Source organism: Macrotis lagotis, chromosome 2 (genome assembly GCF_037893015.1).
Source record: "Macrotis lagotis isolate mMagLag1 chromosome 2, bilby.v1.9.chrom.fasta, whole genome shotgun sequence".
In the NCBI taxonomy this organism is placed as follows: Eukaryota; Metazoa; Chordata; class Mammalia; order Peramelemorphia; family Peramelidae; genus Macrotis; species Macrotis lagotis.
Genome location: NC_133659.1, coordinates 46,857,067 through 46,872,191, shown reverse-complemented (window position 1 = coordinate 46,872,191; position 15,125 = coordinate 46,857,067). Strand labels below are relative to the sequence as shown.

The window sequence follows — 15,125 nt, the reverse complement described above, 5'->3', positions numbered from 1 at the left end:
GAGTACCTGGGTTCAAATCTGGTCTCAGACACTTAATAATTACCTAGCTGTGTGGCCTTGGGCAAGCCACTTAACCCTGTTTGCCTTGTAAAAACCTAAAAAAAGAATTTAATGAATGAAAGCTACCATACACTTTTATATCTTTCTGAACTTTCCATCACTTGTGCAACCAAGGACTGGATAACTAGCTATAATGTTCATTTTGGGAAATTATCAAAGATAACTTGCCTTTTCCATCATTCAATGTTATCAGTGAAGTCTATTAATTCATGGACCATATAATAAAGATTTAGGAATTTTGAGAAAATAAGCCCTTGGGTTTAATCCATATTCATCCATTATTGCAACATAAGATAATAAGTTTTTGTTAACTACATAGTTCTATCAATTCAAATGTATTTCTATTTATGAAAAAGATCTTGATTTCATCATATGAAGTGTTTTCAAGACAAGTTTCATTTATATTGCTCTTGTAGAGTTGATTTGTTGAATCTAGGGACAAGATTCATTATTACCATGTTATTGTTTTGAATGTTGAAGTTTTCTAAGCTTCCCTTCCTGGTAAAGTACATAGAGTAGTTGGGTAAAATATGGTCCTAACCTAATGGTGTTTTCATTCTGGTAGGAGTGTATTAAATACATGGAAATAAGCAGGTAAAAAATACTTCAACACTCCCATTGTTTAAAACATTGTTGCAATATAGACTAGAAAAAAGATAGATAGATAGAGAGAGAGAGAGAGAGAGAGAGAGAGGATATAGATGATATAGATAGATAGAGATAGATAGAGATAGAGATAGAGATAGATAATATATAGATATAGATATGGATATGGATATGGATATGGATATAGATATAGATATAGATATAGATATAGATATAGATATAGATATAATACTATATGCTTCTGGTTTCCTTCCTTCCTTATATGCAGTCTCTATTGCAGGGATTAGCTCCACCGCCACCCCACTAGAAAATTGTTCTCGGTTTCTAAACTCCCATGTGCCTTTGCAGGCTAGAAGAAACAGCAAGTATATTTGAGAAATACAGAGATGAAAATTCTCTTTGAGAATGATTATTTAGTTCATGTGGTTCAGTGGAAAAGAATGCTGAATTTGAAGTTCTATGTTTTAACCATCACTCTGTATCTAGTGTTAGACATTAGATGGGCTTCAATCTCTTAAAATTAAGCAATTTCACTAGAACCTACCTAAGTCAAAATGTATTATTCTGTAATTGGTTTGCTTATTTGAGATTACCAGTTATAATCTTAGAAGCCAATGTATAGTGTGCAGAAATCTGCTTTTTTCCCTCCACTTTCTAAAATCCAAGAAAAATATGTATTGAACAACTATTACTTGCAAAAGACAATGACTGCTCCTGGGAGTGGGGTAGGAGTATCTTCAAGGAATACAAGATGTTCCTTGCTCTCAAGGAATCTGCATCCTTACAAAAGAATTAAAGATTAAAAGATGTTCAAAGAATTAAAAAAAAAATGTATCCTAAGGCAGTGATAAAGTACATAGTGAATTTTATAAATTTGATCCTGGAAAGGTATGATAAGTGGGGCTCATGGTGGAAAGTTTCCAGAATACTTCTAGCACCTCTCCCAGGGATGAGACACTTCTCTTGATCATCCTTCCAGGATGGCAATAGTGAACAAGATGTCCTTTCAGGGCCCTTTCCTTCTCTTCACTTCATAATGGTCTTTAGCATGCAAAATGTGGCTTGCTCCACTTAGCAGCCTCACCCAGGTCAGACTCATCTTTCACTCTCACCATAGTTGCCCTTCTTCTATGTACAGAGATAGCCAGTTGTGGCTTTGGTACAGACAACAAGAACTTTGTCTATGTTCATCAAAAGAGCTCACTGGAAAACATGAAAATCTGGAAGTATTTTACAGAGCAGAAGGAATTGAATCTTATGATCATTCACTCTTCAACATACCAAGAACCTCAAAAGCCATATAATTCTATATGGACCTGAATAAAAATCCCTACAAATACAGACAGAAACCATATTTGATTGAATAGCTGAAGTGAGAAGATACACAGAAATGTTCAGGAACCCGTTTGTATAGACTTGCAAGATGCTCATACTGAACATCTGATTTTTGCAAATCAGTAAATGCTACACATAAGGACTTGATTTATTATTTTGTTAAATGACTAGATTTAAGTAATGACAAAATGCTAACAGTGGAGATGAAACCTAAAAATGTATCGTGCTTACATTTTGGTTTGTTTGTATTGTAGAACCAGCTGTTAAAATTTTATCCACACTCCTGGAGTTATCTCATTTTTGAGTGAATCAAGTTATAATTTTTTTTCCCTTATTTCAAGCCTAATTTTTTTTTCTAATTTAGAATCTAGCACCTGAAGGCTTCAAAGGTTCTTTAGTGCAAACCTTTCATGTCATAAATGAACCAAGATTCTCTGGAGACTCCAATGGTAATGTGCTTCCACTGTTTCATAGAGCTTCCTTCTATCACTTCCAGTTATTCTCTCTGGAATAATAATCAAATAATAATCAAAATGGAATAAGTCATAATCACTCTTTTGGGAAAAAATCCCATTCAAATATTTAAAGACATCAATCATGTCTTTTCTTATTCTTCTCTCATTTATAAATTGATCCTTGTAAAGCATGATCTAGAAGCTACTTACTTTACTAGTTTGACCTGAAGAGAAAATTTGTAGATAAGTAAAGGGAGACATGAACAGTTTGCTGCTGATACTAAAGAAACCAGTGGTATTTAGTGAAATACAAAAAAGGCTGAAAAGGGTTCCCATCCATGTCTATGCAATGTCAAGGAGCATCATTGGCAAAACACCCTATCATGTTTTTTTTTTAAAAAAAGGCATAGAGTTAGATATTACCTAATAGCAGATGTTGTGCATGGACAATTGGCTAACATCATGCGTCTAGGCCATCACTAGTCACCAAGTAATAGTAACCTTCTAAAAAATGGCCAGCAATATAGCAACAACAACGACAATAATGACAAAAATGTGTCAGTCATTGGCAGGAAGTTTATAAAACAATATGCACTTTGCATCCCTGGGCTTAACAAAGATCACACATCAAAGCTTCAGGACCAAATTAATGTGTGGCTGATCCCCTTCCCTAAGGTCTTTCCTCTGGTTTTATTATTCCTGACAATATTGTAGGAGCGATGTGAAATGGCCAATTCACACATGTGCCACGATTTGCACACCGCCTGAACCTGCTGGAACATGATTTTCCTAAGAATGATGATGGTAATAAACATCTTCTGGCAGAGGCTTGCAAAATCTGCACCCATTTTAGTCACTCAGTAATGGCCCATAAAATTCTTTGAGAACTGCAGGAGAAAAACAATGTACATACTCATGCATAAATTAAAATGAGAAGTGCCAGTTCAATACAACTCGAATTCTGTTCACCAGGAAAGGGTATGGAGTCATTTCAGGAGGGAAACATGTCCATGGGTTCAGACATGATCATGAGAAAAAAAAAAAAGTTTGCTCAAGGTGAGAGCAGAAGCATTTCTTAGTATGTCTAATAAAGAGAACTCTCTCCTCTATCCATGATAATGTATTATGATGGCTTAGAACATCCTTTTCAGTTAATGAATTAGAATATAGCCTTCCATTAAGTCTCAGAAATGCTGTGAGAAGCTATATAGATGCCAGGGAAGATACTCTCCTGACCTCAGTTTCCTCATCAATAAAACAAAGGAGTTGCAATGACACACAACTAAAGTCCCTTCAAGCTCTAAATTTATGATCCTAAGCTTGATGTCCTGCCTTGAGTCTAATGCATAGAGAGGAATCTTTTGTTAAACAGTAAGGAATGTGTTCTGCTCCAGGCAAGAAGTAAGCAGGAAAATTCTAGTCAAATGGCTGCATGTTCTGTCTTCCGTGAATCTAACTCTTAATGTTAGTCCTGTAATGATCAGTGGGAGATTAATAATAATAACAATAATGATAATAATAAAAATATGACAATTTCATAATGTTTGAGTTTGTTTCTCACGGCAACCCTGTGAGATAAATTGACTAAATTGATTAATTCATTGCCAGAGGGGCTGCTGTTATTATTCCCATTTTTACAGATAAGAAAACTGAGAAAATAAGTCACTTGCTTGCCTAGATGACTTGACTGTTAAGTTTCTGAAGTAAGATTTAAACATATGTTTGTTTTCTAGACTCCAAGTCTTATGCTATATCCACTTAGTTTTGTATGTAAGACACCTTACACCATTTTCTGACATGTGATAACAATGACTAGAATTTACATAATTCTTTAGTTTGTAAATTTCTTTAAAAATCTCATTTGATCTTCACAACAATTCTGAAATGTAGGTTTTTTATTTTGATACTATCATCCCCATTTTATAAGTGAAGTCAGTCAAACAGAGATGAAGTCCTTTAAACAGGAACATATATGTATTAGAGGTCAGATTTTATCTTGGGACATCTTGCCTCCATTGCAACTCTGTGGATTATCTAGCCACCTTAGAGAATTTCAGTAGTTTAACCCAACTACTATGGCAAAGTCTATGAATGTTCCTTTTTTTGCGTTTTGCAAGGCAATGGGGTTAAGTGACTAGTCCAAAGTTACACAGCTAGGTAATAAGTGTTTGAGGCCAGATTTTAATTCAGGTTCTCCTGATTCCAGGACCAGTGCTCTATCCACTGTGTTACCTAGATGCTTCAAATGTTCCTTTTTCTCAAGGCAAATCCACACCCATATAAAATTTAGGATAGTCTTGAGATAAGTATTGAGTCTTGAGAGTCTGAGCACAAAGGTCAGAGACATTAAGTACTTTCCAATTTTCAGATAGCCAGTAAGAGTCTCTTATGAGAATCAAACACTTATCTAACCACAAGTGCATCACTCCACCTACTTTGCTAGGTTATTCACCTTTATGTTTAGTTCAAATGGAAGAGTATTGACAATTTTAAAGTTGTGATGAGGGTAATATTTGACTTGGAGTCAGAGAAATTAGGACTATGTCAGTTGATTTCTATAGGCCTCAGTTTCCTAAAGTTCCTTTTAAATCTAAGTTGATTATTCTATGATCTCTAAATGTCATTTAGGTTTTTACCACACCTACCCTCCCATACTTAATATCATCACAATTTTTAAAAAATATATATTATATTGGTTGAGACTTAGCATTATGAATATTTTGCCCATGACATAAAAAAAATTGGACTGAATGACAATAAGATGTTTTGCTTTAAACATATTCAATTTCAATTGGTCGACTTGAGGGGCATATTCTATCCTTTTCTTTCATCATTAAGAAGTACAATAAGAAGAAATGATAAGAATGATGAAAAGGATAGCATTGTAGTTAGAGTATTGGGCCAAGAGTCAGGACGATTCAACTTGCTGAAATTAAATCTTGCCTCAAACACTGACTAGTTGTGTGACTCAGGGCAAGTTACTTTAACCCATTTGTCTAAGTTTTCCCTTTTGTAAAATGAGTTGGAGGAGGTAATCGTAAACCATTTGAGTATCTTTGTCACGAAAACCCTGATTGGGGTCATGAAGAATTGGATGAACAACAACAGCAACAATGATGATGATGATGATGACTTTCACAAAGTACCTTAAGTACCTTGACTTTTACGTAAATATTTGTGTAAAATATTATGTACCTTCCCTCTCTTAATTTTCATATTTATTTTATTGAATAGATACAAAAGGGCCCCATAAAATCACCAGTCCCATTTTCCAGATTAGGAAACCAAGGGTGAGAGACATTAAGCAAGTTTATCTAGGGACACAGACTTAGTAAATTCAGATGTGGAATTTCAAATGAAGTATTTCCTGATTCCAGCTCATCATTACTGGGTCTTTCTAGCATGGATAGTAGATAGATGATAGATAGATAGATAGATAAACAGATTTTAGAAAATTTTGATTGTCCTCCATCCAGCATGGGGTTTTGCATAGTCAGGAGAACTGGATTCAAATTATGCTTCAAATACTTACTACCGGTTTGAATCTGTGCAATTTTGTTTCTTCATCTGTAAAATGAGTATTTTGAACTTAATGGCCTCAAAAGTGCTTTCCAATTTTGGATTTTAAAGGGAATATCCAACAACTATGGAAATCAGGAAAAGCCCAAAATAAGAGATTTTAAAGGATGGATTTTGAGTACATGACCTCTACCATCACAGGTATAATCTATGATTGTATAATCGTTACTAACTCTCATGCGCCATGGATATTTTGAAGCCATATAATTAAGAATATATGTTCATTGAGGGAAGGCACTGATTCATTTTTGCCTTTGTGTCCTTAATGACTATTTGCATTGTGTTTGAAAAAGAGCAGACTTTGAATAAATGTGTGTTTATTTATCTCAGAATCCCTATCTGTTTTTTTTTTAAATTGACTTTAGTCTACATCTAGGGATTATGTCCTAGGGATAGAGTTCAGAGTTTCCATAAAATCAGATGGAGAAAAATGCATCTTTATTTTGTTTTTATTTCTTTTGGAATCAAATATTGTTCTAAGATTTTATTAACTATTTAAACATGTTGTTAATAAATAATTTAGTTCTTTCTCAAATGCATCAGTAGAAAACTATTTTTTCTCTTTATTTTTTCTTTTCCTCCTTTTTTAACCTTTATTGAAATTTTATTTAATTTTTCCTATTACATACAAGGATAGTTTTCAACATTCATCCATTTGTATGTTTAGGAGTTCCACATTTTTTCTACCACTCTCTCTGCCCTTTCCCATCCCTATGGCAGCAAACTGTTAAAAGTTGTATATGTACAATTGTGTTTAACATAATTCCATATTAGTCATGTTGTGAAAGAGGAAATAAGATTAGGGGGTAAAGTCCATAAAAAATAAAATGCAGGTTTTTGTTTTGTTTTGTTTTTTTTAAAGTGAATATAGCAGCTTGCTCTGCATTCAGATTCAGTTTGTATTCTACTCGTGAATGGAATTTTCCTTAACAGGTCTCTCAGGATTATCCTTGATCACTGAAATGTTGAGAGGAACAGCATCCATCATAGTCAATCACCTCACATTATTGAAGCTAATGTGGATGATGTTCTGCTCACTTCAGTCACATGAACTCATGTAAATCTTTCTGTGATTCTCTAAAGTTTGGTTGTTCATGATTTCTTTTTTTTTTTAAGTTTTTTGCAAGGCAAATGGGGGTTAAGTGGCTTGCCCAAGACACACAGCTAGGTAATTATTAAGTGTCTGAGACCGGATTTGAACCCAGGTACTCCTGACTCCAAGGCCAGTGCTTTATCCACTACACCACCTAGCTGCCCCTGTTCATGATTTCTTACAGAACAATAACACTCCATAACTTTCATATGCCATAGTATTTTCAGTCATTTCCCAATTGATGAACATTTCCTCAAATTCCAATTCTTTGTCACTATAAAAAGAACTGACATAAATATTTTTGGACATATGAGACTTTTCCAATTTGTTTTTGAGATACAGACCTAGTAGTGGTATTGCTGGATCAAACGATATGCACAATTTTATTGCCCTTTGGGCATAGTTCCAAATTGCTCTTCCTAATGGGTGGATCAGTTCACAACTCTACCAAAAGTTCACTACTATTCTAATTTTCTCACATTCTCTCCAATATTGATCATTTTCCTTTTTTTTGTCATCTTACTTAATCTGATAGGTATGAGATGGTATGTCAGAGATGCTTTAATTTTCATAACTCTTATCAAGAATTATTTGTAACATTTTTTCATATGATAATAAATAGTTTCAATTTCTTCATTTCAGGACTTCTTGCTCATATACTTTGATAATTTATTGATTGGACAAGGAATTGTAATCTAATGAATTTGATTCAGTTTTCTATATATTTTAGAAATGAAATCTTTACCAGAAGCACTAGTTGTGAAAATTATTTTCCAGTTTTCTGCATTCCTTCTTTTTTTGTTTTTTTTTTTGTAAGGCAGTAAGATTAAGTGACTTGTACAAGGTCACACAGCTAGGTAATTGTTAAGTGTCTGAGACCGGATTTGAACTCAGGTACTCCTGACTCCAGGGCCAATGCTCTATTCATTGCACCACCTATCTATTCCCACTGCATCCCTTCTAACCTTGGTTGCCTTGGTTTTATTTGTGCAAACCCTTTTTAATTTAACATAGTCAACATCATCCATTTTGAAATTTGTAATATTTCCTGTTTCTTGTTTGGTCATATACTCCCCTCACCATAGATTCGAAAGATGATATAATTTTTGTTCTTTTAATTGGTCTATGCTATCACCCTTTATGTTTAAATTTTATACCCATTTTGACCTTATTTTAGTATAGGGTGCGAAATGTAGGTTTATGCCTAATTATTGCCATACTATTTTCCAGTTTTCCCAGGAGGTTTTTTTAATCAAATAATGAATTCCTATTACAGAATATAATATGTTTGTGTTTGTCATATAATAGATTATTATAGTCATTTACTACTGGTTCTTTTTTACCTATTCCAATCCACTGATCCATTATTCCATTTCTTAATCAGTACTAGGAAAGTTTGAGGACTGCCATTTTATAATATAGTTTTACATGAGGTATTCAGGCCACCCTTTGCAATTTTTTTATCAGTTCCCTTAATATTTATCTTTTGATGTTCCAGATTTTGTTACTATTTTTCCTAGTTCTGTAAAATAGTTTTCTTGATAGTTTGATTAATTTGACATCCTTCTTCCTTTCTTCCTCCCCCTCCCTTCCTTTGTTCCTTTGTTCCTTCCTTCCTTCCTTCCTTCCTTCGTTCCTTCGTTCCTTCCTTCCATGCTTCCTTCCTTCTTTCCTTTCTACCATCTTTCTTTCTTTTTTGTATTCATTTGTCTAGTATTTTTCATTTCCCTAGTTAAATATAAAAACAGTTTTTAACATTCATCTTTAAAACCTTGAGTTCCAAATTCTCTCTTCCTCCCTCCCCACTCCCCAAGAAGACGAGTAATTTAATATAGATTACACGTGTGTAATCAAGAAAAACATTTCCATGATAGTCATACTATGAAAGGAAAATATAGATAGAAATAAAAACCTCAAGAAAAATAAAGAAGAAAAGCCTGCTTCAGTCTATATTCAAACACTCTCAGTTCTTTCTCTGAGGTTGGATAGCATTTTTCATCCTATGTCCTTCAGAGTTGTCTTGGATCATTGTACTCCCGAGAATAACTGTCGATCACAACTAATCATCTTACAATAATAGTTACTTTGTACACACTACATTTCACTTTGTATCAGCTAATGTATGTCTTTCCATGTTTTTCTGAGGGCATCTAGATCATCATTTCCCTTAGCAGAATAATATTCCAATGCAATCATAAGCAACAATTTTTTTCAATCATTCCCCATTTGATGGGAATTCCTTCAATTCCTAACTCCCTGCAGCCAGAAAAGAGCTGCCATAAATATTTTTGAACAAAAAGGTCCTTTTCCTTTATTTTGATTTATCCTTTTAAGGGGGGGGGATATAAACCTGGTAGTGGCATTGCTAGATCAGAGGGTATGTATCTTTATTTCACTAATATTTGGTTTCCTTTTTGAAATTCTAGGCATTTTGTTAATGAATTTAAAACACGATTCTGAGAAGGGGTCCATGAGCTTCACCAGAGAGACTGCCAAAGAGTTCCAAGACACAACAAAGGTTAAGAAACCCTGCTTTAAATGGACACATCCTGGGCCAATATTTTATGAGCTTAAAAGCATCAGATGAAATAGGAAAGCTTTCTGGTCCAAATCTCAAGCAATTATCCCTTATTTGAGTTAGAAGAGGTAATTCAGTTATAGTAGCATTGTATCTTAAATGAAGTCATCATCTAAATGCTTTTTTAAAGTATCTAATTGCACGTGGTGGTGTGCTAGGCATTATCCAAAGAATATAGAAGTCCTGGCTGAGGTAACCAAGAGGCAAGAGTCCCAGTACACAGCCTTATGTCTCCATTACCTTGTGGATAAAGGTGGTTGCTAGGTAGGAAGCTTCATAACCATAATAAGTTTGGGAGCATTCCTTCCTAGCATTCCTGAAACAAACAGACTCAGAACATTTTAATGGAGGCAACTAAATACAAAATATTAAAGTGATACTGATTCAGGAGGAAGGGGGAAAACAGATTTCTTCATTTCTCATCCACCTTGCATGAAAACTCAAAGCATTAATGTAAAATTATAAATAAATACATAAAAATAAAAACCTTCACCTTCTTTTCTCCATAAAGAAGAGAGAATGTAGTTTTATCATCCATGTTGCCAAGTGATGATATGTTTAAAGCAGGATTAAATTTTCTTTCATTTATAAGATTGTTTGAGTCCAGAAACTGCTCTAAAGTGGAAGATAGAAAGGGGAAAAAAATCCTGCAAACTGGCACATTTGGTCTAAAGTGCTTTTAAATATACATCTCGATTGCCGGGAGCTATTTTGCACTACATCTAATTATTGTCTGAATTACTAAAGCTCAACTCCTCTGATAAAATAGGTGAGCCCAAGCTAATGAAGCCAGCTAATGTCTTAGGGGAGCATCAGAAGAGGTAGCAAATTTAACCATTAGTGAGAAGTAGACAGCCTACATTGGGGCTTCCCAGCAATTCTCCTGCAGACAGATACTAGGAACAAGGGAAGGTTTGTATATGGAAAGTATTTTTGAGATACTGGGATTTGAATTGTTTAATAAAACTTTATGTTTGTTTTTGCTTTTTTAATAAAGGTAGCTAAAATTCCAATGCTCTGGGAACTATGAGGCACCTACTCCAAACAGGCAGATTTTGTGTCCTGTTTTCTACAAAAGCCAGCCCTCTGAAGCAGAAAATTCCATAAATAGCTTGAATCACATACTGGAATTTTCCTTCAAGGTGCTCAGTGTCTCCTTTATGGTGTTGGATGAAGGAAACACCAATCCAAAAAGGAAGAACATTCCAAAGTAATGAAGCTTCAATCATTCATTCAACAAACATTTATTAAATGATTAAATTGTGCCTGATTCTGTGCTCAGTGCTGAACTGAACTGAGTTTAAAGGATCTTGGGTTTAGAATTGCAAGTCATCTTTGAATATTACATTTAGTATTGGAAGAGATTATGGCAGTCACTAAGTCTATTGCCTCTCTTTTTCTTGTCCAGAAAAGTTTAGTAATTTAACTATCTCAAGTCCAGATAAGTGGTAAGGAAATCAAGAGTTCATTATCATATATATGTACACACACATATGATATTGATACCATAAATATAAATATATGTATATATATATATATATATATCAGTATCACATAAATTGGTGAAAATATATACACAGTTATGTAAATATGTGTAGATATTTATATATCCATTTGATACTATATGATTCTGCATGAAACTGTGTTTCTCAGATAGTTCAGTCCTATCTGACTCTTCTTGTTCCATTTATAGTTTTCTCAGCAAAAATACTGGTTTGCCAATTACTTCTCTAATTCATTTTATAGATGAGGAAAATGAGGCAAACAAATTCAGTGACATGTCTAAGGTCATACAAATTATAAATCTCTGACACCAGATTTGAACCTGATCCTACTAACTTTATGCCTGCTATCTATTATGCTTCCTAGATACCTTTCTAGGTGCCATTTGTGCACATATAAGCAGAGAAATGAACACATAAATGGGCATTTATATGCATATTCATTTTTACATACATACATACATATATTCCTAGCATTTATATTAGTCCTTTTAAGATTTTATGTTTCTGATGAAAACCCTAAGAATTATATCCTAATATATTATATTCATTTTTACAAAGGAAGAAATTGAGGTAGACAAAAGTTTTAGTGATTTAGCCAGGGTCTCATGCCTGGTGAGCATCTGAGATGCATTTGAACTCATATCTTCTGGATTTCAAATCTAGCGTTCTACCCCTTGTTCCACATGTATGTATGTATGTATGTATGCATACGTGCATGCAAATATGCACATGTATATGTGCACATATAGTGATAAAATGCAGTTGTATATTTGCATGTCTATATATGGGTTTACATATAGTATTTGCATAGGAGCATATAGTCATACATTAAGAGCTACAAGAAACTTTAGAGATCATCTACTTTAATCTATTTTACAGATGAGGAAACCGAGGCCCCTAGGAAGGTGACTGAATCAAAGTTATGATTTTAACAGAGGTCTTCCTGACTCCTCCTTTACCATTTATCTGCTAAAAATCATGTTACTGCTCTAAATTTGAAGCCAGAGGAGAGCTAAGAGATTCAATCTCTTCAGAGAAGATCCTTAAGATGCCCAAAATACAAATCATAGAGTTGAGTTTCAAACCCAGTGCTTTTTGTACTTCCTATTGTTTCATAATCTTCTCCCCACTCTATCTCACTCTCAATTTAAACATTGCACCTGTTCTTTGGAAATCATATATATATATATGAATTACACTGATGAGTAACATATACAAGGTTGAGTCCATCTGCAATGTTCTTCATCTGTTCTACCTAGAGTTAAAACCCTTTCAACAGTTTTCCAGACCAAATATATTTGATTGAAAGGAAATACCTGCCACCACTCCAGACAAGTTTAAGGACACCAGTTTCTAAAGATAGACGGTATGGATACAAAATGCAAGAAAATCAACTCATCTTCAGAGGGGGTATTTCCGTGTGGAGACTAAAGGAAAATTATCTTCCCATATGAGAAACATCTATGTTTTTGTTCATTTTTTAAACATGTGGCATGGATTTCCTTGGTTTCTAAATCTGATGCATTTCCAGATACTCTTGGGGAAGTGGAATAAGTTACCACACACCCTCCTAATTTTCCCCCCTCAGGGAAATTTGTACAACATAAGCTCTGTGAAATGGATGATTCTTATTAAAGGGAAAGGGCTTTATCAGGGCAATGCCCAAAATCTAAAAACTGAGGGCAGATCAGAAAGGACATGGTATTAGGTTTTGGCTTTATGTCAACAAGACTTTTCTTACCATGACTTGTTTGTCTGACATCTGAGACAAAATTTTGGTGGTAAGGAATCATAAAGAAGGTGCCAGCTGCCTTGGGTGTCTGAGCAACAGGATTCTGAAGCTAATTAAGAAGGTCTGCTGAATATTGCCTTCTGATTTTAGTCAGTGATTGTTAACTTGGTATCCATCAACTTAAAAAATATATAGAGAGATTTGAATAGCCTCCATTTTAATATAATGCATTTTCTTTGTCACCCTATATAAATTATTTTTATGCATTTTAAACATATTTATGAAAAAGGACCAATATGTCAAAAGGAAAAAAGAACTCACAAATTCTAATCTCAGATGAATCAAATAAAGTATAAAATCATCATAAATATTTGTAATCAGGACAGCAAATGAAAACTTTCTTTTTAAGTTATTGTTTTGTTTTTTGGTAAAGAATATTTTATTTTTTTTCTAATTGCATATAAAGATAGTTTCCAACATTAATTGTTTATTTTGACTTTCAAATTTTGAGAACTTTTTCAAAGACAACTAATACTATCTGTGCTCTAAGTTAATAGTGACGTGTGACCTAGGGCCCACAGTTGTGTTGGATGGACAAGGGAAATTCACTGGAGCTACTGTCTGTGATCTTCTTGCATAAACATTTCAGGGCACTTACAAGTGAGATCCCAGTTACTTATTAAATTTTAACAAATGATATCATTTGTTTTTAGATCATTTTCCTTCCAAACACATCTCTTCCCTTTCTCCTATCTAGAGTTCCACATTTCATTCCATTCACAGATCATAATCAATGGGCATCTCCTTGGTTTTCAGCTCTTTGGCAACCTCAGTCTCTGTCTCTGTCTCTGTTCCTGAATCTGTCTCTTTATTTCTGTTCTGTCTCTCACTCTCTGTCTCTGTCTCTCTTTCTATATATCTCTCTTTATCTGCAATTATTAATTTACTACCAGTGTGACCTTGGACAAGTCATTTAACTCCTCCAATCCTCAGTATACTTATCTGTAAAAGTGAAGAATTTGGATTGAATGGCCTCTGAAGTTAATTTATTTATATTTGTATATGCATATATACCTACATCCACATTTGTGTATGCATATATTTATGTATGAATATATATATATGTTTATATGCTTATATATGTATATAAAGCAGTTTCTTTTGTTATACATGATATACGTGTGCATATGCCAATATATATGGATATAGACATGCATGTATATGAGCTCACGTGCAAATATATTCAGTACTTCATTCAGTATTTTGTTTTGTAAATATGTTTAATTTTTAAAATAACAACTAGTAATTTTATAATACTTGAAAGTTTACAAAAATCTTTACAAAGAATATCTTATTAAACCTCACAACAATCCAGGAACATAGATTCTATTATAATTCCTACTTGACAGATGAGAAAATTGAGGCAAGCCTTGCCTGGGGTCACATAACAAGAGAGTGACTAAGGTACTGAAATGCAGATCTTTCTGATTGCAAGCCCAGAGCTCTAATCATTTTGCAGCCCCGATACTTTATTTTAAAAATACTATCTTTCCTATGATAGTTGAGATTTCTTCTTAGAGTATCTGCTTTGTTTATATGTCTGTTGGAATTTTCTAAATTTGTCAGTTTTATTTTAAGCCTGTGAAGAAAGAGAGAGAGAGAGAGAGGGAGAGAGAGAGAGAGAGAGAGAGAGAGAGAGAGAGAGAGAGAGAGAGAGAGAGAGAAAGGGAAAGAGAGGAAGAAAGAAAGAAAGAAAGAAAGAAAGAAAGAAAGAAAGAAAGAAAGAAAGAAAGAAAGAAAGAAAGAAAGAAAGAAAGGAAGGAAGGAAGGAAGAAAGAAAGAAAGGGAGAGATATAAAGAGAGGAAGAGAGAGAGAGAAAGGGAAAGAGAGGAAGAAAGAAAGAAAGAAAGAAAGAAAGAAAGAAAGAAAGAAAGAAAGAAAGAAAGAAAGAAAGGGAGAGATAGAGAGGAAGAGAGAGAGAGAGAGAGAGAGAGAGAGAGAGAGAGAGAGAGAGAGAAATGAAGAAGGAAGGGGAAAAAAGCTTCTCTTGCTAGCCCCTAGTTGGAGCTGCTGAGCGGCCAAGCTGCATGCATGGCCAATCATGGAGCATACTTTGACCCCTTGTGGAGCGAAGATCCAGGCACCATCTCAACAGAGAGTGGCTGCTGACTTTGTATTCCC

The 15,125-nt window shown here is 34.2% G+C and overlaps 1 long non-coding RNA gene across 3 annotated transcripts in view; it reads left to right on the top strand.

Annotated features, from left to right (window-relative positions):
- The window catches only part of LOC141512688 (uncharacterized), a 70,537-nt gene extending 59,389 nt beyond the window's left edge, over window positions 1-11,148 (top strand). For all 3 annotated transcript variants that reach the window (XR_012475574.1, XR_012475575.1, XR_012475573.1), the window contains 2 exons: window positions 6,087-6,176; window positions 9,555-11,148. This is a non-coding gene — a long non-coding RNA (uncharacterized LOC141512688). The remainder of the gene's footprint in view (window positions 1-6,086; window positions 6,177-9,554) is intronic.
- The last annotated feature ends 3,977 nt before the right edge of the window (window positions 11,149-15,125 follow it).